Here is a 25,636-nt window from a genome sequence, read left to right on the forward strand (position 1 = left end):
AGTGATTTTCTTAATGTGACAGGATAATGGAAGACCATTTTTTATTTTCTTCTTTTTTCTATAGTGTTCTAATTTTCCATAGAGAACACGCACAGGGCTTTTAATGACAGGAAAGTAGAATTTTAATGTGTTTTGGATTTTCCACTTTCCTGGCCCATCCTCCCTTAAAATGCAATGATTGATGGGTTGTAAGACTTGAAATCAAGGACCCCTGAGTTAGATAATTTCTAAGATGCTTTCTATTCTTAAGACTTTGACTCTGATATTCTATGCTTAGACTATTTATTTTCACAGCTGGCCTAAGAAATTCTCAGAGACACATTCTTCTTATTTTCTTATAGACTGTGGGCCCCCATTTCCAGGCAGGGAGAAGTTGCAGTCTTGAAAAAAAAGGCTATTCAGCAGTCTGGGGACCAGGACACCACAAGATGAGACAAGGCAACCCCTGCAGAGACCTGGAAACGATTTTTCTCTCTCAAAATATAATTAATCAATTTTGTCCAAAGAAGTGGAATCAATATTTTTATAAATGAGATGTTCATATGCCAGGAAGGAATTGTTACAGTGGTTACATCATCTTTCACCTGCTAATCCAATGTAAATTATGAGCTTTTTAGCCAATGTCTTCAGCATTTGCCAACCGAACTTGTTTCCACTTTGGCATTCTGATCACGACTTTCCAATCCTCTTGTCCAAGCCCCCGGGCAGATGCAATGTGCCAGGGTCTCAATAAGCAATATGCCACTAATGACAAAACCTCGTATTCACTGGCTGCCCTGCTCTCCCAGGCCTTTGTAATATTGTCGCATTGATCTTCCCGCCCTCCTCTAGGACACAGGGAAATGATGTGCGAGGGGGGACACTGGCAAGGCTTAGATAAATTGCAGCTTGATTGAATCCTTTTAATGCAAGAAGCATTTATTAAGTGCCTACTATGCACCACAATGACTCCAAGCACTAGAGCTACAAAGATAAATCTCAACAGCCACTGTGCCCGAGGCTCACGATTTAGTAGGGGAGACAGGCACAGAAATAAGGGGTCACATTACATCATCAGAGGCTCCACGTTGTACATCAAAGCACAGCATTATGGGAGCACAGAAGAAGAACAACCAACTCTTCCTATAGTGATGAACATCAGTTCCCCGAAATTCTTAAGTGTGAAAAATTGCTCAGTAAACAGATAAGGGTAAGAGATGTTCTGGCAAAAGAAGGGAAGTTGAGAAAAAGAAAATCACATTCAAGGAATGGGATGAGGGAAGGTTCCAGAGAGATGGGTCAGGGGCAGAGCCAGGGCAGGGCAGGCTTCATTCACGTGCTCTTTTTATGGACACCTGTTGTTTTACCTACCCTGCAACCATCCCTCGTTCTTCCGGTACAGTACTCCAGTTTGCCGGTGGGGCTCCGCCCCTTCCATCTCCCAGTCAGCTGAGGCTAATGGCACCCACTCCCATCATCAACTTCAAGGGCTGATATGCAATGTGGACCACCCTCATCCTGGTCACAGTTTCAGGGGTGGGCACATGGCCCATTTGAGTCCTGGAGAAGCAAATCCTGGGATTTTTAATAGATGATTGGGAAAAAAGGCACTGACTGTACGTCAATTATATCTCAATAAAACTGGAAATTTTTTTCAAAAAAATAAAAATTTTAAATTTAAAAAGAAAAGAAAGAAAAACACTGTCTTCCAGCTGTGGTTACTAGGATAGAAGATTGAAAACCCAAAGCTTGCCAACACCTGGGAAGAGCCTGCCTGAGAAGGAAGCCAATACAGAGAAAAGGAAAGCCAAGAAGAGGACGGAAATGTAGTCCTAGTGACATCATTTTGTAAACCAAAAAAAAAAAAAAATCCCCTTTTGCTTCGATCGATTTGATTGTTGTTTTTTAATTACTTACTGTTGTAAGAGTATTAGTGAACTGATACACCATTCCAGTATTTTGCGAATTAAGCCGGTATAAAACAAGGCAAGTTATAGTTAAAGAGGCCTTTGGGTTGACTTCAAATGGGGAAATTGAGATCCAGGGGTATTAAGAGGCTTACTTCAAATCACAGGGCCTGGGAAGAATTAGGTCTCGTGACTCTGGGGTAAGCACTCTTTGCTTTACAGCACTGTGTCCTGGAAGATTGATAATAACAGCAACAGCAAGAGTAATACCATTGGGTATAACATGCCAGGCACTGTTATAAGCCCTTTACATGTGTTAATTCATGGAATCCTCTGAACTACTCCACAACGTAGGAATTATTTAGAGAAGTAAGGAATTTTTTGGAACATTTCCAACCACTTGAAATGGTTGAACCATCTTTCAGCTTCCCATCTGAAAGACCAAGTTGGGACAAGGTCTAGGAGTGAATTCGCACTCAATCCAGGATGTTCTGGGGTCATCCAGGGAGAAGGAGACCTCAGGGTGATGCTGAAGTTCAGGTGATCAGAGTCTTATGACTCTATTAGAGACTTGGGAGTCACTTTTGGGGGATCAGGTCCCCCCACGAGGAGTTTAGGAATATAGGAAATGGAGTCCTTGGAGAAGATCAGGGCTCTAGCCCAAAATGACTTGGGCTTAAGTCCAAGTTAAAGAAACAAAGGTAGAAATGTAGTCAAAGGGCTGGAACTAATGTGACCTTAGCTGCTGCCATCACATGGCCACAAGTAAGGTTAAGTGCTGCTGCCCTGGCCCAGCCCACGGAGATGAACTGGCTTGCCCACTGCAGTGAGCTGCATACACCCAGCTCTAATGCTGTTCAGGCTGCCTATGCTTCGCCAGCAGTTTCTTCTCCTTGATTAAAACTTCACAGGTTTAACGTATCAACCCTTTAGCTTTGTGTCCCACCCTGCCCCCTACCTCATGACCAAAAACATATTTTAAACTCACATTTTGACACTTCAATATTCTCCTTCAGATAGGACTTAGATATTTGCTTACTTGTCCTGTGATGGCAAATAAGTGCATCTCCTATAAATTTTGAGAGAGTGGCAGAATCAATGAATGTGTAAATGAACCTCCATGGTGATTACCAAGGGCCTGATACATAGTAAATCTTTAGAATGCTTGCCATCCTGAATGACTACTAGATAGAGTGGATGGATGGATGGACGGATGGATAAATGGAAGGAGGGACAGATGGATGAGTAGTAGGGTGGAAAGATGGATGAGTATCTATGGATAGAGGAAAGACAACAATCCTTGGCCATTGTTTTACTCTTTAAGATCTCTGGCATAGTGTACCTTTTATTTTTTTCAATAAATACACTATCCTATGGAGTTTATAAACCAGTGAGAGAGAGGTGGAGGGGAGACTAAGTAAATAACTACCCCAATAAGTAATGAATTTCAACTGGATAGGGGCTAGAGGAACTTCAGGTGCTAGGGGGACATATAATAACAGCTAGAAAATCAGCTAAGACCTCCCCAAGGCTATGTCATTAAGCCAAGATCTAAAGTACAACTGGGAGCTGGCCTAGGAAAGGGGGATCAGGCTGGGGGCAGGGGGTATCAGGTGGGAGTTTTAGGCAAGAGTAATTCAGGCTGAAGAAATGCCAAGTGCACAGGTCCAGAGGAATGAAGGAGAATGGCTCAATAGACTAAATGAAGGAAGAACAACATAGCAGGAGTAGAATGAACAAAGCTTAAATGTCAAAAGAACAATGGAAAGGTAAGGAGAATGCTAGGTCACAAAGAAATTGTATGTCAGATTAAGGATTTTGTGCTTGTTCCTGCCTGTGATTGCGAGCAAATGAGGGGTCTGGCATGATCAGACCATGAGCATCCCATCTGGAATAGTAATGAAGTTGAGAGAACTGGGGAGACTGTGCCGCCATTCATTGCCTCCGACAAGGTGAACAAAGAAGGCAGACCCCCTTGACCATTTTTCTGCCCTATTTTCATCAGCCTCCCAGTGTGAAGGTTTGGCTGCCGATGTAATCTCATTCTTTTCTTTAAGTGAGGTAAACGGCTGCCCCTTTGTTGGGAAGAGCCTAGTTCCCATTCACCTCAACATCCGTGGCGGCACAGGGATCTGTGCAATGCCGTGAAGCAGTGCCATCCTGCTTGTTCCATCCAACAATTATCAGCAATGCCATGAAGCAGTGCCATCCTGCTTGTTCCCTCCAACAAGCTTTGTGTCCCACCCTGCCCCCTACCTCTTGACTGAAAACATATTTTAAACTCACATTTGACACTTCAATATTCTCCTTCAGATAGGACTTAGATATTTGCCCACCTGTCCTCTGATGGCAAATAAGTGCATCTCTTATTATACTCTTATGCAGAGTGCTGTTGAGTAGATTGGTGAGTATATTTAAGCCTTCAAGAACTGAGCCGTCCTCCCCATAATAGCACCTAGTTTATTGAGTGCTTACGCTATGCTTGAAACTTGCTGTAAGCTTTACTTGAATTATCTCATTTACTCCTCCCAACATCCCTATGATGACATTTGACATGATGCCCACTTTATTGATGAAGAAACCGTAATTGAGAACTGCCGTGTCACTTATGCAGAGCCACAGTTAGTAAGTGGTGGACCCAAGAACCAAACCCAGGTCTATCTTAAAAACTTCCACTCTTTCTACTAAACTACCTTGGGTATGGGTGGTCTTCCTTTGGCGCCTTAAGCACTGGTCAAGAGCAATTTTACTAGCCATTGTTTTTGCCAGACATTGGGTTCAGAGGACTGTTCATTAAGACTAGAAGACACATATCCATGGGGAAGGTCTCCAGGTTTCTACACACCTAGACGGAATTCTTATGGACTAATCATATACTGAGCCTGGGCCCTACACCTTGCCTTGTTGGATCCCACCATTTATGTGGCTGTGTTTTTTAATCAAGCCATAGATTTCCGCATGCAGTCTTGCCCGTACTTGGACACAGAGCCTTCTGCTGTGGTAAGGATCCAATACTAGATACCAGTCTTCATCCAAAATAATTCTCCCTCAGAGATAAGGGTTGAGACTTCTCTTGCATCCACTGCTCCCATCTTCAAATAAATTGTTAGGGCATGTCCTTCCCTATGTCCAAATGAAAAAGGTCATCAGGAAGGCTAGCTTCACCCAGAGGCGGTGGGCTAACCTAGACATCTTCTCTCAAAACCAGCTAAGTGATGCAGCATAGGTCACACCTGAGTTTGCCCTGTTTATACAGCAATCTGATTTGGTACCCAAGAAAGCGGCCTCTGGTCCTACTGCCCCACAACAGAAATTCTGTGGCGTGGAATTGACCCACATCTCATTCTCCTTGAACCCAAGTACCAGCTCTACCCCTTACAGTGGAAAGAACTGACACTTCCCTTTCTAAGCCTCCTAAACGAGGATGTCAGATGAAACTTGCCCGAATTCATCCACTTGTGCTTCACAAAGGTAAGTAGAGAAGTTATCAGTATCCCCATTTCAAAGATCTATAAAATAGGACTGTATATGAGAAAGTTTCATCTAACTACGTCTGCTTCCCTTCTCAGCCTACAAAATTTCCTGAGATCTCACCTACTTTCCAAGAGTGTTAATTGCTCTTGATACCCTGATGATACCTGTAGATGACATTGATGTTTGCTTGTCCAGCATCCACACAACACATCCTCCCTCCCCGCTTCCCAACAGGTTTTGTTCAAAAGCTCACATTTTCCACATGAACTTGTGGGACCCTTGGGAAGCTCACCTCATTCCTGGCTCCAGGATTGGAGTCTAATTCATTTTCAGCCAACCAATTCACATGTTCCCACGGTGACTGTGGATGCATGACCTAAGTTGGCCAATCAGACCAAAGGGAATGGCTGTAGTGATACTTGGGATAGAGATTTTGCTCTGTTCTGCTGGATATGAATAGGGAAGTACCTGGCCCACGCGGCCATCGTCAGCCCTAAGATGAAGCCTAAACAATGGAGAGCAGAGAAGAGAGACAGTAAGAATTTAGGTCTGTGACGACAACATTGAGCTGCTGGATCAATCAACCCTAGAAACCACCCTATCTCTGGAATTACTGTTTCAAGAGATAAGAAATCCCCTTATTGTTTGTGCCAGCTTCGATCATTTTTTCTGTTACTTGGAGTTATAAGCATCTTACTGATACTTCTCAAATTTCTATCTCTGGCTCAGAACTGTCCCCTGAGTTCCAGACTCTCCATACTGGATCATTCTCATCAGTATAAAATAAGTTGAAATAGCTCTTGTGTTAACAGAAACTCCCTAGACTGCAGTTCTCAGCTTCTTACCTGAAAATTCCTTGAAAGTGATGTCTGTTCTCATCCTCTCTACCTCCAAGTTCATTCTATTCTACTTCCTCTCCAGTCATCTCAAGCTTCTCCCACCTGTCCATCTTGCCACATCTTCTGATTCCACTGCTGAGCAAGATTTGTCTCCCTTGAGTGGCAGGACATATTTAAAGTGATGAAAGGGAAAAACCGACAACCAAGATTACTCTACCCAGCGAGGATCTCATTCAGATTCGACAGAGAGATTAAAACCTTTACAGACAAGCAAAAGTTAAGAGAATTCAGCAACACCAAACCAGCTTTACAACAAATGCTAAAGGAACTTCTCTAGGAAGGAAACACAAGAGAAGGAAAAGACCTACAAAAACAAACCCAAAACAATTGGAGAGATATACAATGTTCTTGGATTGGAAGAATCAACATTGTGAAAATGAATATACTACCCAAAGCAATCTACAGATTCAATGCAATCCTTATCAAACTACCACTGGCATTTTTCACAGAGCTAGAACAAAAAATTTCACAATTTGTATGGAAACACAAAAGACCCAGAATAGCCAAAGCAATCTTCAGAAAGAAAAACTTGAGCAGGAGGAATCAGGCTCCCTGACTTCAGACTATACTACAAAGCTACAGTAATCAAGACAGTATGGTACTGGCACAAAAACAGAAATATAGATCAATGGAACAGGATAGAAGGCCCAGAGATAAACCCACGCACATATGGTCACCTTATCTTTGATAAAGGAGGCAAGAGTATATAATGGAGAAAAGACAGCCTCTTCAATAAGTTGTGCTGGGAAAACTGGACAGCTACGTGTAAATGAATGAAATTAGAACACTCCCTAACACCATACACAAAACTAAACTCAAAATGTATTAAAGACCTAGATGTAAGGCCAGACACTATAAAACTCTTAGAGAAAAACATAGGCAGAACACTCTATGACATAAATCACAGCAAGATCCTTTTTGACCCACCTCCTAGAGAAATGGAAATAAAAACAAAAATAAAGAAATGGGACCTAATGAAACTTAAAAGCTTTTTCACAGCAAAGGAAACCATAAACAAGAAAAAAAGACAACCCTCAGAATGGGAGAAAATATTTGCAAATGAAGCAACTGACAAAGGATTAATCTCCAAAATTTACAAGCAGCTCATGCAGCTCAATATCATAAAAACAAACAACCCAATCCAAAAATGGGCAGAAGACCTAAATAGACATTTCTCCAAAGAAGATATACAGATTGCCAACAAACACATGAAAGGATGCTCAACATCACTAGTCATTAGAGAAATGCAAATCAAAACTACAATGAGGTATCACCTCACACCAGTCAGAATGGCCATCATCAAAAACTCTACACACAATAAATGCTGGAGAGGGTGTGGAGAAAAGGAAACCCTCTTGCTCTGTTGGTGGGAATGTAAATTGATACAGCCACTATGGAGAACAGTATGGAGGTTCCTTAAAAAACTAAAAATAGAACTACCATACGATCCAGCAATCCCACTACTGGGCATATACCCTGAGAAAACCATAATTCAAAACGAGTCATGTACCAAAATGTTCATTGCAGCTCTATTTACAATAGCCAGGACATGGAAGCAACTGAAGTGTCCATCAACAGATGAATGGATAAAGAAGATGTGGCACATATATACAATGGAATATTACTCAGCCATAAAAAGAAACGAAACTGAGTTATTTGTAGTGAGGCGGATGGACCTAGAGTCTGTCATACAGAGTGAAGTAAGTCAGAAAGAGAAAAACAAATACCGTATGCTAACACATATATATGGAATCTTAAAAAAAGGGTTCTGAAGAACCTAAGGGCAGGACAGGAATAAAGACGCAGATGTGGAGAATGGACTTGAGGACATGGGGAGGGGGAAGGGTAAGCTGGGACGAAGTGAGAGAGTGGCATGGACATATATACACTACCAAATGTAAAATAGATAGCTAGTGGGAAGCAGCCGCATAGCACAGGGAGATCAGCTCGGTGCTTTGTGTCCACTTAGAGGGGTGGGATTGGGAGGGTGGGAGGGAGACGCAAGAGGGAGGAGATATGGGGATATATGTATACATATAGCTGATTCACTTTGTTGTACAGCAGAAACGAACACACCATTGTAAAGCAGTTATACTCCAATAAAGATGTTAAAAAAAAAAAAAAAAGCAGAAGATTTGACTCCCTTGGACACTCCCTCGGACATTCCCTCCTTCTTAATATACTTCTTTCGTATGAGTCCAGGACATCAGTCTTCTGCTTTTCCACCTGCCTCTCAAAGCCTCCCCATTTTTGTCTTTCTTGCTAGCTTTACCTCCTGCTTCCTAATGGCACTTACCAGAAAGGCCAGGATTTGCTTTTCAGACTGCTTCTCTAGCTACACTGGCTCCCAAAGTGATCTCACCAAGTCCTCTGCCTTTAAATGTTATCTACAAGCGGGTGATTCTAACTTCCGTTGTGAGGTCCAGACTTCTACATACAATCACCTGCTTATCTCTGCCTGGATGCTTCCCATTTAACACAACCAAAGGGGAACCCAAACATACTGCTACTCCCCTGGCAGGTTGCCCCATCTCAGTAAACGGCCCCTTCAACTCGAGGTTATTCAGGTGAAAAAGCCAAGACTCATCCTTAACCCTTAGCTTTCTTCCACACCCCACGTGCAACACAACAGCAAGTCCTGTTGGCTCCACAGGTAAACTTTATTCCGAATCTGCCTTCTTCCCACTTCCTCCATGGCTGCTTCCAAATCACCAGCAGGACCCTGTGGGGCTGCTGGGCACAAAAGCCTTTCTGGGTCCCCCATTTCTTGGTTACAGGTAATAGGCTTCATTCAGCCTCCATGACCTTCCCTGAGTTCCAAAGGGCAAGTTCAGATAGTTGCTAATCAGGGAAGGGAGGGGATGGGAGACAAGGGAGAAGCAGTCAAGAAACAAGAGTGCAGCCTTGGGGCAGGGTCCCGGGTCCCCCTTAAGGGATACACATAAGAATATCTTTGAGCTGTTTTGCAGATACTGAACCCCACCTGGTGGAAGAAGTTAACTGTACGTTGTCCACAAGCGCGTAGACCCCAGACCAGTTGGAACCAGAAGGTTGATGAGGCTGACTCCCGGTTACCTCAGCGCCAACCAATCAGAAGGATGCCCATGAGCTGACCACACCCTCTTTGAACCATTACTATAAAACTCCTCACTACCCCCTCCAGGTCAGATCACACAGTTTTGAGGGCATTAGCCCACTGTGGCCCCCTTTGCCTGGCAAAGCAATGAAGCTATTCTTTCCTACTTCACCCAAAACTCTGTCTCCGAGATTTAATTTGGTGTCGGGGTGCAGAGACCGGATTCGGCTTCACTATCACCCCTTTACTCACAACCATCAATGACTACTCATCACACTGAGAATAAAACCCATCACCAAGGCACTCGCTCCGCGTCCTGGTCTCTGCCCAGCCCTACGCCCCTGCCCACCTCACTCTCACCTCTCTGCCACACGGGCCTTCCTGCTGCCCTGCAGTCACTCCAAGCATCTCAGTTCTTTTTGCCTGGAATGTTCCTTCCCCAGATGTTGGCAGGGCTGGTTCCCTCCCTTCATTAAAGCCTCAACTCAAATATCACCTCCTTAAAGACAAGTCTCCTTAGTTTCCTTCCTAGCATTTATTACTGCCTGACATTAAAATTCACTTGTTTATTCTGTCTCTGCTGCTGGAGTGGGAGTTTCCTTGAGACAGAGGGTTTGTCTGTCCGGAGCCTTGTTACCTACAACAGGCTGGGCACATGGTACACACTCTATAATATTGATTGAATGAATGGATGGATGGATGAATATCCAACTTACTAATAAGAATCTCCACTTAGATGACCTATTACACATGTAACCCAAACTCAGTATGCCCCAAACTAAACTCTCCACTCACCACATCAGTGCTCTGCCCACATCCCCTAGATCCCTTTACTGGTTGTTCTGGGCATGCCATCCTCCTGTGGCTTCCACACCCAACAGCCAGCACCTGCGTTGCTTTGTTGGAGGGCTGCACACAGGCTGCAGAAGAGACTTTTCCTGTAGGTGCACAGGGCCAGAAGTGCCCCGGGATTGATGTCGCCACTGAGGGCATTCTTTAACCAAAGATTGACAGGTGCAGGAGTACTAATACTCCGGGTCCCCTGCCCACGGTAGGGACCCCTCTGAAGTGTGAACTTCAGGGCTCCACTGTGGGTCTGAGTAACCGTTGCCCTGGACTTTGCTACTTATCATACCACTGCTTGGTCTCCTTCCCTTCCCTAGGTTCCTACTTCTCTACCAATTTTTTCTGGGATCACTTCCTAATGAAACACTTGACATGAATCCTCCTCCCAGAAGGAGCCTCTGCTTCCCAAACCTGGTCCTCCTGTCTCCCCATCTCAGGGATGATCCCTCTGCATATTCAGTGATCCAAGCAGAGACCAAACCCATCCTACCCTCCTTCTCTATCTAACCCCACCCATCAGTCTCCCTTGTCCTGACCGCTCTCAATTTTCATCCACTTTCCTCCACCCCTGCTCCCACTGCCCACCTCAGGCTGCCCCCAATCGTGTTGCTGGCTGACTGAAGCCTGATGGTCACAGGAATGTAAACATTCTGCAGACTGCTCTTAGCTCACCAACCAGAGCAATCACAGCGTAGCCCTTAAAATCATCCACAAGATCATCTCCACCCTCTCTCTTTACAAGACAACACCAAAGAGACTACTTAGAGTTCCTTGCAGGTTACTGTCATTTGTATTTTATGATAATCGATTCCTCCTTTGCTTGAGGAGAAACAATTAACTAGCTACATAGCAAGGCACTGTGCAAGAGATGCATGGTATGGTTACAAAAGGCACAGCTCTAAACTTCAAAAAGCTCATTGTTTGGGGAAGAAGACAAACATGCAAATACTTCATTACAATGGTGAAAGTGCCACTCAGGCTAACTCTGGAGATTCCACGTGGACCTGAACTATGTCACGTCCATCTTTAAATCCCTACCACACTGCCTAACACAGAGTCGGCTGGTAATAAATGAATGGATTTTGCCCGGTAAGTCAAGTGGAAGTCTTTCCAGAAGTGACATTTTTGCTGGGCTTTGAAAAATGAGAAAGGAGAAAAAGGGCTTGCCAGGCAGATGTCAGAGTATGTCAAAGACATGGGGGAATGAACGAATGAGGTGTTTTAAAGAATGAGAAGATTGCACAGAATAGCTGGAAAATCATATGCATAATGAGGAATAGCTAAGATGGGTTAGAACCAAGAGTGAAGGAAGGTGAATACAAAGTTCATGACTCTACACTGGATCTTAAGGCAAGACGGAGCTGTGGAAAGTTTTTGAGCTTCACTACTGGGTAGGAGCCCAGGGAAGCAAGATCATTAGTCTGTACCAGTCTCCAGTCGCATAAATGACTCTTAAAAACTCCACTGGTGGCTCAAATTCTTTCAGCCTAAATAGCTGTGCCCCTAGTTCTGTGTCGGCACTGTTCTGATGGTGCCAAATCTTGCATCCTTAAAAATCCATCACGTGACACTGTCACCAGGGTCGGCGATCACTAAGCAGAGTCATCATTTCTCCAATTTTCTACCCCAAATGGACAAGAAGTGGGTTCTGCTATCAGATAAGAACAAACCACTATCTTCAGCACCGGGAGACAAGTGTGTGCTTGTGTGTGGATGCATGTATGTATACATGTGACTTTGTCCTTGGGTCTGGGTGTGAGTCCAAGGATGGGTTTGGGGTGTTTGAGTGCATATGCATGTGAATTTTCACGTGTGTGCATTTGCCTGGGCGTGTTGCCCTTTTGAATGTGTGTGCTTATACATAAATGTTTAGCATCTGTTTGCACGTGGACCTGTGCATGAGGTATGTACACACGTTTGTGTTTGCATGTGCACATGCCCATGTGGAGGCATGCCCATATGCGCACATCTCCGCATGTGGTGCACACATCTTCAACCTGGCATATTCTGTTTGCGAGGGGCCCAGAGCCTGCCTTGTGCCATAGCCAGCCCCATCCCTTCCTGCTGCCTGGGCCGCCCCCCCATTAACGCAGTCTGCATCGGCTAGGCCTGTGGCAGCCTCTGCAGAGAGCATTAAATATCGCAACTGTTTATTGCTTAATATTTTTCATGGTAATGGCAGGCTAATTCACAGGGATTCAGGGCAGTGAATTAGTGATTAGACTGAAGTAAAAATGGCTAACATTTGGGCACGTTCGAAAAGCAGCAACATGAGAATTCTCTATAACATTTCTCTCTGAAAATTGGTATTGAGTCCTTCTGGGAAATCAGTAGGTCCTGTGTGGCCCGAAGAGTGTGGGGTTGGTTCAGAAAACCACAGTCACGGCCTGGCCTTCTCGCGGTCGAGGCTAAAAAAACTCACTCCAAAAAAAAAAAAAAAAAATCACTCCATGGTAAAAAGATGGATTTCCTGGATGAGCACCTTGGGAAAACAGAAGTGTTTCTGTGGCCACAGCCTCTGAGTATAAGAACATCTCCCAGGGTCTGTGGCTGGAGGATGGGAGACCGACATGCCCACAGAGTCTGATGGTCATGGCAGGAGCCACTCCTCAGCCCAGCAATTGTTGCCGGGCAGAAATGTGGTCCAGGTCCAGTGAAGCCAGCGATCCTCCAACTTCTCAAGAGAAGCTGGAAATCTGCATTTTACATGAAATCCTCAAATTGCTAAATGCTAGCAAATAAAGTACTGCTTGGGCGGTCTCTTTGGAACCTTTGATCTGGAAGAAAATAATAAAAGCTCCCTGTTAGGTGTCAGGCCTGAGCAAAGCAGGGAGCATCTGCTAATTTAAATAAACCCAGTTGTACAGCCCTTACTACGGGCCACGCCCTCTTTTAAGTGCTTCACTCACATTAACTCAGTCAATCCTCCTGATTACCTAAAGCATCCCCTTTTGATAGAGCAGGAAACTGAGACACAGAGAGGTTCAGTCGCAAAGCTAGCAAGCAGCAGAGCTGGGATTTGAACCCAAGAGCTCTCGGTCCTAGTGCTGGCTCTGAGCCACTCCAACTGCACTGCCCCAGTGGATTTTCCCAACACGTATTACCATCCTCATTTCACAGAAGAAGAAACTGAAGCCAGAGAGGACTAGCCACGGGCCACGGGGCTCCATCTGACACCGGTGCTGGGGTCTTCCTAAAGAAACCTCAGAGAACTTGCACAAGGCAAGGGTGGGGGTCAAGGGACTATTAAACAGGATTGAGGGAAACATTTCTAAGAGCCCAAATGTCATCTTTTTTTTGAGAAAACAAAGCTACTCTAGCTGTCAGACCATAAGCTGCAACCTTTATGTTTACAAAGCAGAAAGGGCAATTAAATGAGACAAAATAAATCTTCCTGGGTCTCCGTCAATGGGCCTTGCAGGTCTGCGGTCTGACGCCTGATTGACAGGACACATTACATTCCGGAGCAGACTCAGCCTCTGACATTTCTTTGATGCAGCACTGAAGCCGGAGGGCCAGTTTCTTAAAGGGCCCCTGCCCCTTTCCGGGCTGCAGGATCCCCTCCAGCAGAGGAAAGGAAAGGGCCGGTACAATGCTTGGCTGAGACTGGTGGCGATGGCCACATTCACAGTGGAGATGACAATCACGATCACAGTGATGCCTTGACAACTGGCACGATTTGACAGTAAGGGCTCACTATGTGCCGGGCATGTAGCCACATGCTTGTCAGTGAGGTGGGTCCGTTTGTCGTCGCCATCTGTCAGGTGCCAGGACCTGCAGGGAATTCCACAGAGTCACATAGGATGGCTTTATTGGAGACTTAGAAACCAGGGTCGGTAAGAGGGGCCATGGTTCCCCAGGCCTCTCATCGTCCTCAGACAGATGTGTGCCAAGGCCAAGGTGCTCTGCTAGACCCTCTCTGTGGGCCTATGTTCTGGGGAAAGACCCCGCCCCCACTGTTACTCTCCCTTCTCACAGCGTAGGGTGAGAGCAGCCTTGGCAGTGGGGAAACACGGCCTGGCATCAGGAATTCTGGTGTTCTCTGGGAAAGACCCATGGAGAGTTGGGTTTGCACGCAGCTTCTCCTTCCGGGAGGAGGAAGCCACACGCTCCATGAGAAAGGAGGTTTGACCCCAGCTGCTCCCTCCAGGCGAGGAGCACCCCTGGTCCTGGTTGGCGAATGTCCAGTGTTCACTTTGGACCATCCTCCTTGGATTCTGTTATCTCACTTGACGGTCAGTCCTCCCCAGTTGACAAACCAGCCCCTGTTTTTCAATGCTGTCCTGCAGATACAGCCTGTTTTTCTTTCACGTTCCCATTCCTGATCATAGGCTTTAGGGACATGGGGTGTTGTGGCACAGGGGTTGGATTTTGATTCTATTGATTGACTGATCAATTGATCAATCCGTGACTGTTTCTGCTTCCATCTGGAGAGGCAGCATAAAACTCAGGCTCGGGGTCAGAGGGGCCCTGGCTTCTGCATGAACTCCAGGCAGGAGTCCTGTGTGATTCCACAAAGCCACCTAATGTTCTGTGCTCGGCTTCCTCTTCTGTCAACTGGGGATAACATCAGAACCTATTCATGGGGCTGTTGTGAGAAGTCAAATGAGTTAAAGTGTGTAAAGTACCTAGCCACTCACTGAGCACATAGGGTGCTTGGTAAGTGTCGGTTCTTGATATTCTCATTGCTGCTGATGACACTCTGGAGATGACATTGGTGACGATAGTGACAATGATGGTGATAAGATTGAAGTTGCTGTCCTCCAGACATCTTGCACCACATTCTCAGAGGAAAGACTTGAGCTGGGAAGACGCATGGCGTCTGGGGTTTTGCATGTTCTCAGTAAGAAGGACAGTAAGGCCATCTTTGGCTCATGGGGGCTTTAGGAGTATAGATAGGACTTGAAGACAGTTGAGCTGGGAGAGCATAGGACCTGAGCAGGCACTGGGTTCCTTTCCTGGTTTTATTTGAGAGCCAGAGTTACTCTGGGATCCAGACTGAAATGATCGTTCCTTTAGGGCTGTTCCTCACATCTGCTGCTTGTCTGGGCTAATGAGCAACGCTGGACCAGTCTAATCACAACCAGCCCTCTGCCCTTTCAAATGCCACAAAAAATCATGGTGGTGGTGGAATCCACCTAGTGATGTCCCAGCCACCCCATTGTCTTGGGTTTAGAGGCCAGGACACAAGATTCCTACAACCCAAGATGATGAACATTCAGATCCCTAAGTGTGCTTTCTGGCATGTGAACGTTCACGTGTGCTTTGTCTGGCTGAGCCCTAAGGAGACTTACTAGTCATGAAATTGTTACAGAGCAGGAAGAAATGTGGGAAAGCTAGCACTTCTAAATCATGACTGCAGAGTCCTCCCTACTGGAAATGAGTAGAGAAATGAATGAAAATCGAACACCACCACCCAATGTCTGCTGCAAATAGGACATTGTGGTTAGGGATACTAAAACAGAAGTCTGAAGACCTGGGTTTGAATATCTGCCTCTCCTTGTCCTCCTGGGTGACCTGGGGCAAGTCATTTCCATTGGAACCTCATTCTTCTTGTTCATGAAATGGGGTAAGGATCTCAGCCCAGACCATCTTGCTAGGTTGTAGTGAAGGTCAACTGAGATAAAGGATGTGCAGGACCTTTGAGAGCTGTAAAGCATGGTGAAAATGCTATGTATTAATAGCTTGTCTATTCTCTCTGACAGTGACTAAGGTGGAGAGAGAACCCCATTAAGGAGAACTCCTCCGCACCCAGCAGCACAGGCTTGAAGATCTCTGTACCTGTGCTCAAATTACCACCCAAGGGCTTCCCTGGTGGTGCAGTGGTTGAGAATCTGCCTGCTAATGCAGGGGACACGGGTTCGAGCCCTGGTCTGGGAAGATCCCACATGCCGCGGAGCAACTGGGCCCGTGAGCCACAACTACTGAGCCTGCGCGTCTGGAGCCTGTGCTCCGCAACAAGAGAGGCCGCGATAGTGAGAGGCCTGCGCACCTCGATGAAGAGTGGCCCCCGCTCTCCGCAACTGGAGAAAGCCCTCGCACAGAAACGAAGACCCAACACAGCCATAAATAAATAAATAAATTTATTATAAAAAAAAAAAAATTACCACCCAATGTGATAATGAGGAGGAGGAGGATGGTGATAAACAGCAGGGGGGTGAGGGAACATAACTGTATCAGTAATGTTTTCAGCAGCAAGTAACTGACTCAAAATGGCTTAAACAATAAGACAATTTATAATCTCATAAGGTTGTATGAGGAGGAGGATGGGCACCAGCTCTAATATGATCCAAGACTCAATGAAACCATAAAAAAACCCATGTGTTTTCCACCTTCCCCACTCTGCCATCCTCCGTGTGTGTGCCTTACGCTCTGCCCTCCTCGTGGACTCAAGATGGTGTCAGCAGTTCCAATATCCCAGGGGATATTGGGGGAAAAATATGGAGGAAATGAAGAAAACTATGTAGGGAAAGGAAAAGGGGTACCTCTTCCTGTGTCTCCTTCTTAAGAGTGAGGAAGACTTTCTCAAGAAGAACACTAAAACGCTCCCCTATTGTTTTCACCGACCCGAATGGATCCTTGCTCACTGGCAAGAGGAAGGGATTCCCAAGACTGATCTAGACCTGTGCTGTCCAACACAGTAGCCACCGGTCACATGTGACTATATTTGAAATTGAAATATAATTCACATGCCCTAAAATTCACCCTTTTAAGATGTGTAAGTCCCTGGGTTTTCATATATTCACAAGGCTGTGCAACCATAACCACTATCTATTTCCAGAACATTTTCATCATCCCATAAAGAAACCCTGTACCCATTCCCTCCTCCCTCAGCTTCTGGCAACTGCTAATCTTCTTTCCATCTCTACGGTTTGCTTATTCTTGACATTTCATACAAATAGCAGCATCCTGTAATATGTGGCCTTTTATGTCTGGCTTCTTTCACTTAATGTTTACAAGATTCATCCACACTGTAACAGGTATAAGCACTTCAATTCTTATCATGTCTGATTAATTTCCATTTATGTTAATTTCCATTTATGAATATACCACATTTTCAATATACCACATTTATCAGTTGATAGGCATTTGGGTTGTTTCCATTTTTTGCCTGTTGTGAATAATGCTACTGTGAACATTCATGCACAAGTTTTTGTGTGAATGTATGGTTTCAATTCTCTTGGGTATATACCTAGGAGTGGAATTGCTGGATCATATGGTACTTCTAGGTTTAACTTTTGGAGGGACTACCAAACTGTTATCCAAAGTGGCTGCACCATTTTACATTCTTACCAGCAATGCATGAGCATTTCAATTCCTTCATATCTTTGCCAACACGTGTTCATTTTTTTATTATAGCCAATGTGTAACTATTTAGTTTTAAATTTACAATAATAAAAATTAAATAAAATTTAAAACTTCAACTCCTTCCTCAGACGGACTAGGTACGTTTCAAGTACTCAATAGCCACATGTGACTACCGGCTACCATGTTAGAAAGCACAAAACATATCCAGCATCTCAAAAAATTCTCACTAGAAGTCCCAGCCAGAGCAAGAAAAAGAAACAAAATACATCCAGACTGGAAAGGAAGAAATAAAACCATCTCTGTTCACTGACAGAATGACATTATATATAGAAAATGCTAAATGTTTTACACACACACACAAACCGTTAGAATAAATAAATGAATTCAGCAAATTTGCAGGATACAAAATCAACACACAAAAGTCAGATGGACTTTTCTACCCTAACAATGGGCAATCTGAAAAAGAAATTAAGAAAACAATTTCATCATCAAAAAGAATAAAATATTTAGGAATAAACTTAACAAGAAGGCAAAAGATTGGTACACTGAAAACTGCAAAACACTGCTGAAGGAAATTAAAGAAGACACAAATAAATGGAAAGACTTCCCATGTTTATGGATTGGAAGACTTAATACTGATAAGATGTCAATAATACCCAAAGTAACCTACAGATTCAATACAATTCTTATCAAAATCCCAACAACACTTTTGCAGATAGATAAAAGTCCATCCTAAAGTTCAAGAGATCCCCAAAAGCCAAAATAATCCTGAACAACAAGAACAGAGTTGGAAGTCTCACACTTCCTGATTTCAAACTTACTATACATCCATGGTAATCAAAAGAGTGTGGTACTTGCACAAGACAGACATGTAGACCAATAGATTAGAATAGAGAGCCCAGAAATAAACCTTTGCATATACGATCAAATGATCTCAACAAGGGTGCCGAGACCATTTAAGGGGGGGTAAAGGAGAGTCTTTTCAACAAATGGTAAAGGGAAAACTGGATAGCTATATGGGGGGAAAAAAAGTTGAACCCTTATTTACACCATATATAAAAATTAACTCAAATGGGTCAAAGACCTAAATGTAAGAGTTGAAACTATAAAACGCTTAGACTAAAGAAAACAAAGGGGAAATTTTATGACATTAAATATGGCAATTATTTGTTGGATATGACGCCAAAAGCACAGCAACAAAAGAAAAAAATAAGTAAGTTGGACTCTCAAATTTTATAACTTTTGTGCATCAAAGGACACTATCAAGAGAATGAAAAGGCAGCCCATGGAATGGGAGAATACTACTTCCAGAATATATAAAGAACTCCTGTGACTCAACAACAGAAAAACAAACAACCCAATTAAAAACTGGACAAAAGACTTAAATAGACATTCTCCAAAGAAGATATACAAATGATCAATAAGCACATGGAAAAGTGCTCAACATCATTAATCATTAGGAAAACGTAAATTAAAACCAAAATAAGATACCACCTCACATCCATTAGCATGGCTACTATCAAAGAAACAGAAAATAACAAGTGTTGGTGAGGATGTGGAGAAATCTGAAAGCTTTGTACATTGCTGGTGGGCATGTAAAATGATGCATCCACTGTGGAAAACAGAATGGTGATTCCTCAAAAACTTAAACATAGAATTACCAGATGATCCAGTAATTCTACTTCTGGGCATGGACCCAAAAGAACTGAAAGCAAGAATTTGAACAGATGTTTGTACATCTATGTTCATAGCAATATTACTCACCATAGCCAAAAGGTGTCCATCAACAGACGAATGGATAAACAAAATGTGATGTATACATACAATGGATTATTAGTCAGCCTTAAAAAGGAAGGAAATTGTGACACATGCTACAACATGGATGAATTCTGAAGGCATTATGCTGAGTGAAATAAAGTAATCACAAAAAGACAAATATTGTGTGTTTCCTCTTTTCTGAGGTTCCTAGAATAATGACATTCATAGAGACAGAAAGTAGAATGGTGGTTTCCAGGGGCTAGAGGAAGGAAAGTAAGGGCATGCTTATGTTTAATGGTTACAGGGTTTTAGTTGGGAAAGATGAAAAAGTTCTGGAGATGGATGTTAGTGATAGTTGCCCAAAAATATGAATATAATTAATGCCACAGAACTGCACAGTTAAAAATGATTAGAATGGCAAATTTTATGTTATAGATATTTGACCACAATTTAAAAAATCTAGCCCCCATAGAGTGCTTTTCTACCCATTCAGCCATTCTGAAAATACAAATAAAGGTATTCAAAAGCAGATAAAATAGGAGGGAGGAGAGACACCCACAAGGATTTAATATAATCCTACCTTTCCTAAAAATGTAGCAAAATTGATACTCAGCAGATAAAAGAGGTGCTCATGTATTTTGGTTTAAAACATCCTTAACATGTTGAAAAGTGATGAACAAAAAGGAAACAGGGGCAGATGCAAACCTTCCAGAGGCAGTTCTATTTTAGGTCAGCTGGTCATCATGGTAACTGATCATTAAAGAAGTTGATGTCTTGTGATGGATTCCACCAGGCTCACTCCTGAAGATGATCCTGCCCAAAGGGTGGAGCCAACAGAGAACGTTGGGGGAGGGTGTGTGCCATGGCCAAGTTCAGCGGAAAGAGCTACAGGAGAAAAGAGACAAAGAGTCAGGGATGTTGGACTTACCTGAACCAAGGATGTTTCTTACATCTGGCTCAAAATGAGTTTATTCTCTTCTGGTCCAACTTCCCTTCACCAAGGTCTCCCTCAATTTTCGGGAGGAAAATTCATTAGGAAGATCCCAGCCGGGAAAGAGGATACCTGGGACCCATCCTGGCTTTGGCTCAATTTCACTTGCTGATGGGGACAAAGGCCTCTCCCTTCCTCTTTGCTAAGCGAGGATGCTGCCGATGATAGCTGTCATTTACGGAACCCTCACTATTCCAAAGCACAGGCTGCAACTAGACCATGCCTCAGAAACAGAGGACCAAAGTGGAGAAATGACCTGTTCAAGGTCACGCTGAGGAAGGAGTTCCAGTTTTAGACAGGGTGGTCAGGGAAGGCCTCCCTGCAAAGATGATACCTGATGAAGACCTGAAAGTGGGGCAGAAGCAAGTCATGAAAGGGGAGCATTCCTGGTAGAGGGACCAGAGAGGACCATGCCTGGGTAGAGGGCTTGCAGCAGGTTTAAAGGACAGTAGGGCGTCAGGCGTGGCTGGAATGGAGTGAGTGAAAGAAAGGCAGTAGGAGATGGGGCTGGATTGTGCAGGGCCATGCAGGTCAGTGTAAAGACTTGGCTTTTACCATGAGCAAAATGGAGAGCCATTGAGGGTTCTGAGAAAAGGAGTGAGATCTGACTCGGGTTTACATGGAATTCCTCCGGCTTCTCTGTTGAGACCAGACCATGCGACTGATCAGGAAACAGAAAACCCAAATATCACACAGGCTGTTAGAAGCAGCTGGGGAAAATCACAGGGTGACAAGCCAGAGGTCACCCTGCTCTGGGTATCTGTGCCCTTCCAGGCTGGGTGCCAAGTTCTCCCCAGCAGATTTCCCATTGTTGCATTTGATGACTAAAAACAGATGTTAGCTGTACCTTCCCCTTCTCTCCCCATGGAAAGAGAACACACAGGTATCTCATCTCAGAGACCACCTATCCCCTGCCTCTGATGGTGGTACACACAGGCACAAACCAACTCATCAGAGATATAAATAAATTTGAATTCACTTGTTGAACAAGTGCAGGTAGGGAACAGGGTATAGACTTCTGGCATTTGAGTCAAGAAAAGGTTGCCTTCGTGAGTAGATGGACACACCCATGTTCACAAACACAAACCTGGTCTCCATCCCTCCTCCCCACCAGCCTGGGCAATCTCTCATCCCTTCTGGGGTGAAAGGGGTGCAAGACTTGGGTTCCCAAGGGGCAATGGAAGGCATGTCATTAGATAAGCCTGTGTTTGAATCCTGACTCTGCCAACCACTCAGTTTACTCATCTGTAAAATGGAGGTTTAAAATACCAGTCTCGCAAGGTTGCTGTGGGGATTTAATGAGATGAACAAGTAAAGGTTCAGGAAGCAATACCTGGTCTCTAGCAGTTTGCCCATGGCCATGATACACATCCCCTTGCTCAGATACTGTGTGTAGACCTCAGTGGCCTCCCCACCACACAACTCTCCCCCACCAACATACTCTCCACACTAACTACTTAATATCTGAATATGATTGTCTCTGGAAAAGAAATATTTTGGAATATTAATTGTTTTGGCTCTTTATATTTCCACCTTTCTTTTTCCCCACGTTATTCAAGCAGGAAGTGGCAGGACCAAAATCAAAACTTTCCTGCAATCCTCTGTCTTCTATGTTCCAAGAAGCCCAAGCCCTTAGGAAAATGGGATTTACTGGCAAAGGCAAAGTGAGAACTATGACGGAAAAGCATTTCCCTCAGCTTAAAAGAGTGGTACTGAAAGCAGAGAGATTGGTGGACCCCGGAGCACGTGTGACTTGAAGCCTACTTCCTGACAACACTAATGGACTGATAGCAAAATCCAAGTAAGAAAGGTCTGCATGGTATGTCTGGAGGAAGCCATAATCACAGCTTGCAAAATATTCCCACGCCTAGCTTGGCCACTGATGGCTGCCAGAACACAGGGGTCACTCACGCGAAGATGGTGGGCACCTCATCATCCATCATCCTCATGATTGGTCAAGCAGTGGACAGGCTGCTTGAAGACCAATGGACTTCCCCAAGTTCCTTGACACCATGTAAGACCCCAGAACATGAGATCGTCTCAGGGACCTCCTTTAGAGGACGCCCCTCCCAAAATGATCGGGATTAATGTTGAAATGGGAGGGCTCAAATTCAGAAATTAAGTTGAGTTGTACAAAAGAATTAGATTTTTTTTGCACATTCTAATTTGTGAGTTGAGATTCACACCTGCTACATGATTGGATCCCTCCTATGACTCCTCATGGCCCTAGAACATCAAACCTCTCAGCCATCTTAAAAATCCCTCAATGGTCGGGCTTCTATTTCCTACCAGCCTCATGTCTCACCACCCCCAACAGTCAACATGCTACCTGCCAGTTGTACTAAATTACTTGTATTCCCTAGAGGTTCCTGTCATGCTCTCTCATCTCCACGCTTTTGTGTTTTTTCTTTCCTTTGCCTGGAATGCCCTTACACACTGAGGCCACCCTGAGAATTCCTATCATCTTCTGAAAATCAGCTCAAACATGAGACCAACCCATGACCCGGGATGAATTAGGGGCCCCACCTTGATGTTCCTACAACATTAACATCATTGTCATATCATATACCAAAGCTCGTTGCAGTTGTTGACTTACTCGCCATTTCCACCATCTGTTATAAGTTTATTGAGTGCAGGAATAATATTCTCTTCAGTCGTGCACCCCCATTGTCCAGCACAGGGCCCAGCACCAAATACACTCTTGGTAAATATTTGGTGAAGATCTAATTGAGTAAAGTAAATGACATCTCTCTATGTGCTTCAATGTCCTCATTTGTTAAGCTGTGAAAGCAGACGATATGATAACAGCTTTGACATCCTATGACTCCGAGAACTTTCACTTGCTTGATAGAACCATTAGCAGGGGTTCAAATAGATTTTTATAAGCTCTTGTGAGTCGGGTAGGATAGGAAGGGGTTAAAATAGGGGAAATATCCATGCTTATCTCTTTCAAACAGGATCCTTAGCAAAAAGGGGAGTTAACGACTCATGGAACTTGAAAACCTAAGGCTTCTGGGCTGGTTTAAGACAGAACTAAATGCAGGGGCTCAAATGATATGGCTAGGACCCTAACCTCTCCATCCCTCACCTCGCTTTGGATGCCCCTTAAATTCTTAATCAGGTTCTCTGTTGGGACAAGATGGCAGCCCAAGCCCTAGTTTCATGTTTAAATCAGTGGGCGAGTGTAATCCACTTCCTCAGTAGCTCTTGTTGGCTCTGATTGGCCTAACTTGGCTCTGGTGCCCATCCCTGAATCAATTGCTGAGACAATGGGACTGGCATAGGCTTGGGTCATGTGATTCCCCCTGAGACCTGGAGTGTAGAATCACCATGCTGCCAGGGGAAGAGACTACAGTATGGCTACTCGAACGAAAATCAGCGTCTGTTGGTGCAGGAAGGGGAAACCATGTAGACCTCCAAGTCTCTACGCCCTCACTCTGGTCCCTGAGCTCTACCCAGCCAGGACGTAGAAACTAGAAATCCCATCTCCATCAGCAGTTCTGGAATTAACCTTGCTGCTCCAAATCCATCCCCCAGGATGGGGACAACCCCCCACGTACCCCTGAGCTCCCAGAATCTTAAGCTCTTCTGATTGACCCCCTCGCCCTCCTCCATATATCTCTGATGTTTAAATCCTGCTCTGGAATCAAGCCAGTAGTCTCAGGTCCACCTCCCTGCTACCCTCCCCCTTATAGTGGCTTAATCTGATCTCCCATGTCTGAATATCTGTCTGCCCGGAATAGACCAACCACCTAGAACGATGGTACTGCCACCAGCTGAACTGGGTACCACTTTCTGGATTTACCCCAATGCCCAGCCCATTTTGGACCTTGGTTGTTAAGTGGTGGCCACCACCCTGGAAGCCAGGCAAAAGCAGATTTTTTTGTCCTAAATAAGCCCCACTGATTCCTATTGCCTCTTTCTCCTGACCAGCTGGACCACCAGGTTATAAGAATACACAGGTGCACATGACAGCCGCAGATCCAAGGGGCTATCCTCCGGTTTCTCTTGGCAAGCATCCATTCACCCATCAACATGTCTTGAGTGTCTCCTGTGTGCCAATTGCTGTGCTAAGGGCTGGGAATACAACGTTGAACAAGACTGACACTAGCCCTGCTTCCCAAGAAGCAGGTTTTTAGGCTAGAAAGGGAAGTGAATATTTACCAAACAATTATGCAAATGATTATTTAATTTCAACTGTGACCAGTACTCTGAAAGACTGGAACAGGTTGCTATGAGAACATACAACTGGGTCTGGAAGATCTCCTTGAGGAAATTTTATTTAAGCTGGAAGCATAAGGTTGAGTAAGACTTAACCAGGTGAAGAGAGGGAAGAGGAGTGAGGCAAAAGAAGTAGCCCATGCAAAGGCCCTGAGGCTGGAGAGAGATGACAGAGAATCAGGAGCTCTGTGAGCTAGGGGAAGAGAACCAGGTTGGGAGTTATATTTAAGTCAGTGTCTTCCAGAGATGTGAAGTTTTAAAATTTCTACATCTCGTTTCAGTAGAAATGGAAGATCTCTGTAAAGCAGCCAGAACTGATTGTTTTATTTTCTTTTACCCTTTCTTCCCTATTCTCATCCAGTTCAGACTTCAAACAGCCATCCCTCACACCGCCTCAGGGCATTTAACCTGAAGCATCCTGAAACTCTGCCAATTACAACACTCCACTTGTTAATTCCTCCACCAATAGGGCTTCCCTAAGATGCAAGCCTGGTGCCTAAGGGGACTGGAGAAGTTGCCCTGTTCCAGCATACCCTCCCAGGAGCTGCCAGAGCGTTGAGACCACTGATGCGATCTTGCTGCTCCCCATGCAGTTAATAACGCAATGTCTGAACGTCTCTCCTATTTATGGGGGAGAAAAAAAGGTTCTGCTAAAAACAAACAAACAAACAAAAAAACGCACACCCTGCCACTCAAACCCTCTCCAAACATGCTGTCACAGGGGCTCTGTCCCTTTCTGTTGATGCGATTTGAATGATCCTCCCTCCCTGCCTGGCTGCCTGGGCGACCTCCATTATTTATGATGGGGCGTGAAATTGATTGTGGTTGAAAGATCCACACTGGAATCAAATGAGCTCTTCAATTATTGCTGCACAAATAAATCTCTGTTTCCAGAGTTCCCCTGGGGAGCAGGATTCTAACCCCAGGTTCAAGGTAATAGATATTTCTAGATGGCAAAGTACAGGTGACTCTATTGTAATGACTGTCAAGTTATAAGATTCCCAGGGTCAAGTGATTCTTTCTCTCCCTCTCTGTCTCCCCTCCTTTAACAATTCCAAAGGAAGCATATTCCGACAGTCCTCCCATTGTGTGCCAACACGGCCTTTCCCCGGCTGCTGGGTACATGACAGATATTTCCATGCTGCGGGCTCTGGTCATCTCCAATCCTTTTTCACAG

Source organism: Eschrichtius robustus, chromosome 16 (assembly GCF_028021215.1).
Source record: "Eschrichtius robustus isolate mEscRob2 chromosome 16, mEscRob2.pri, whole genome shotgun sequence".
Taxonomy (NCBI): Eukaryota; Metazoa; Chordata; class Mammalia; order Artiodactyla; family Eschrichtiidae; genus Eschrichtius; species Eschrichtius robustus.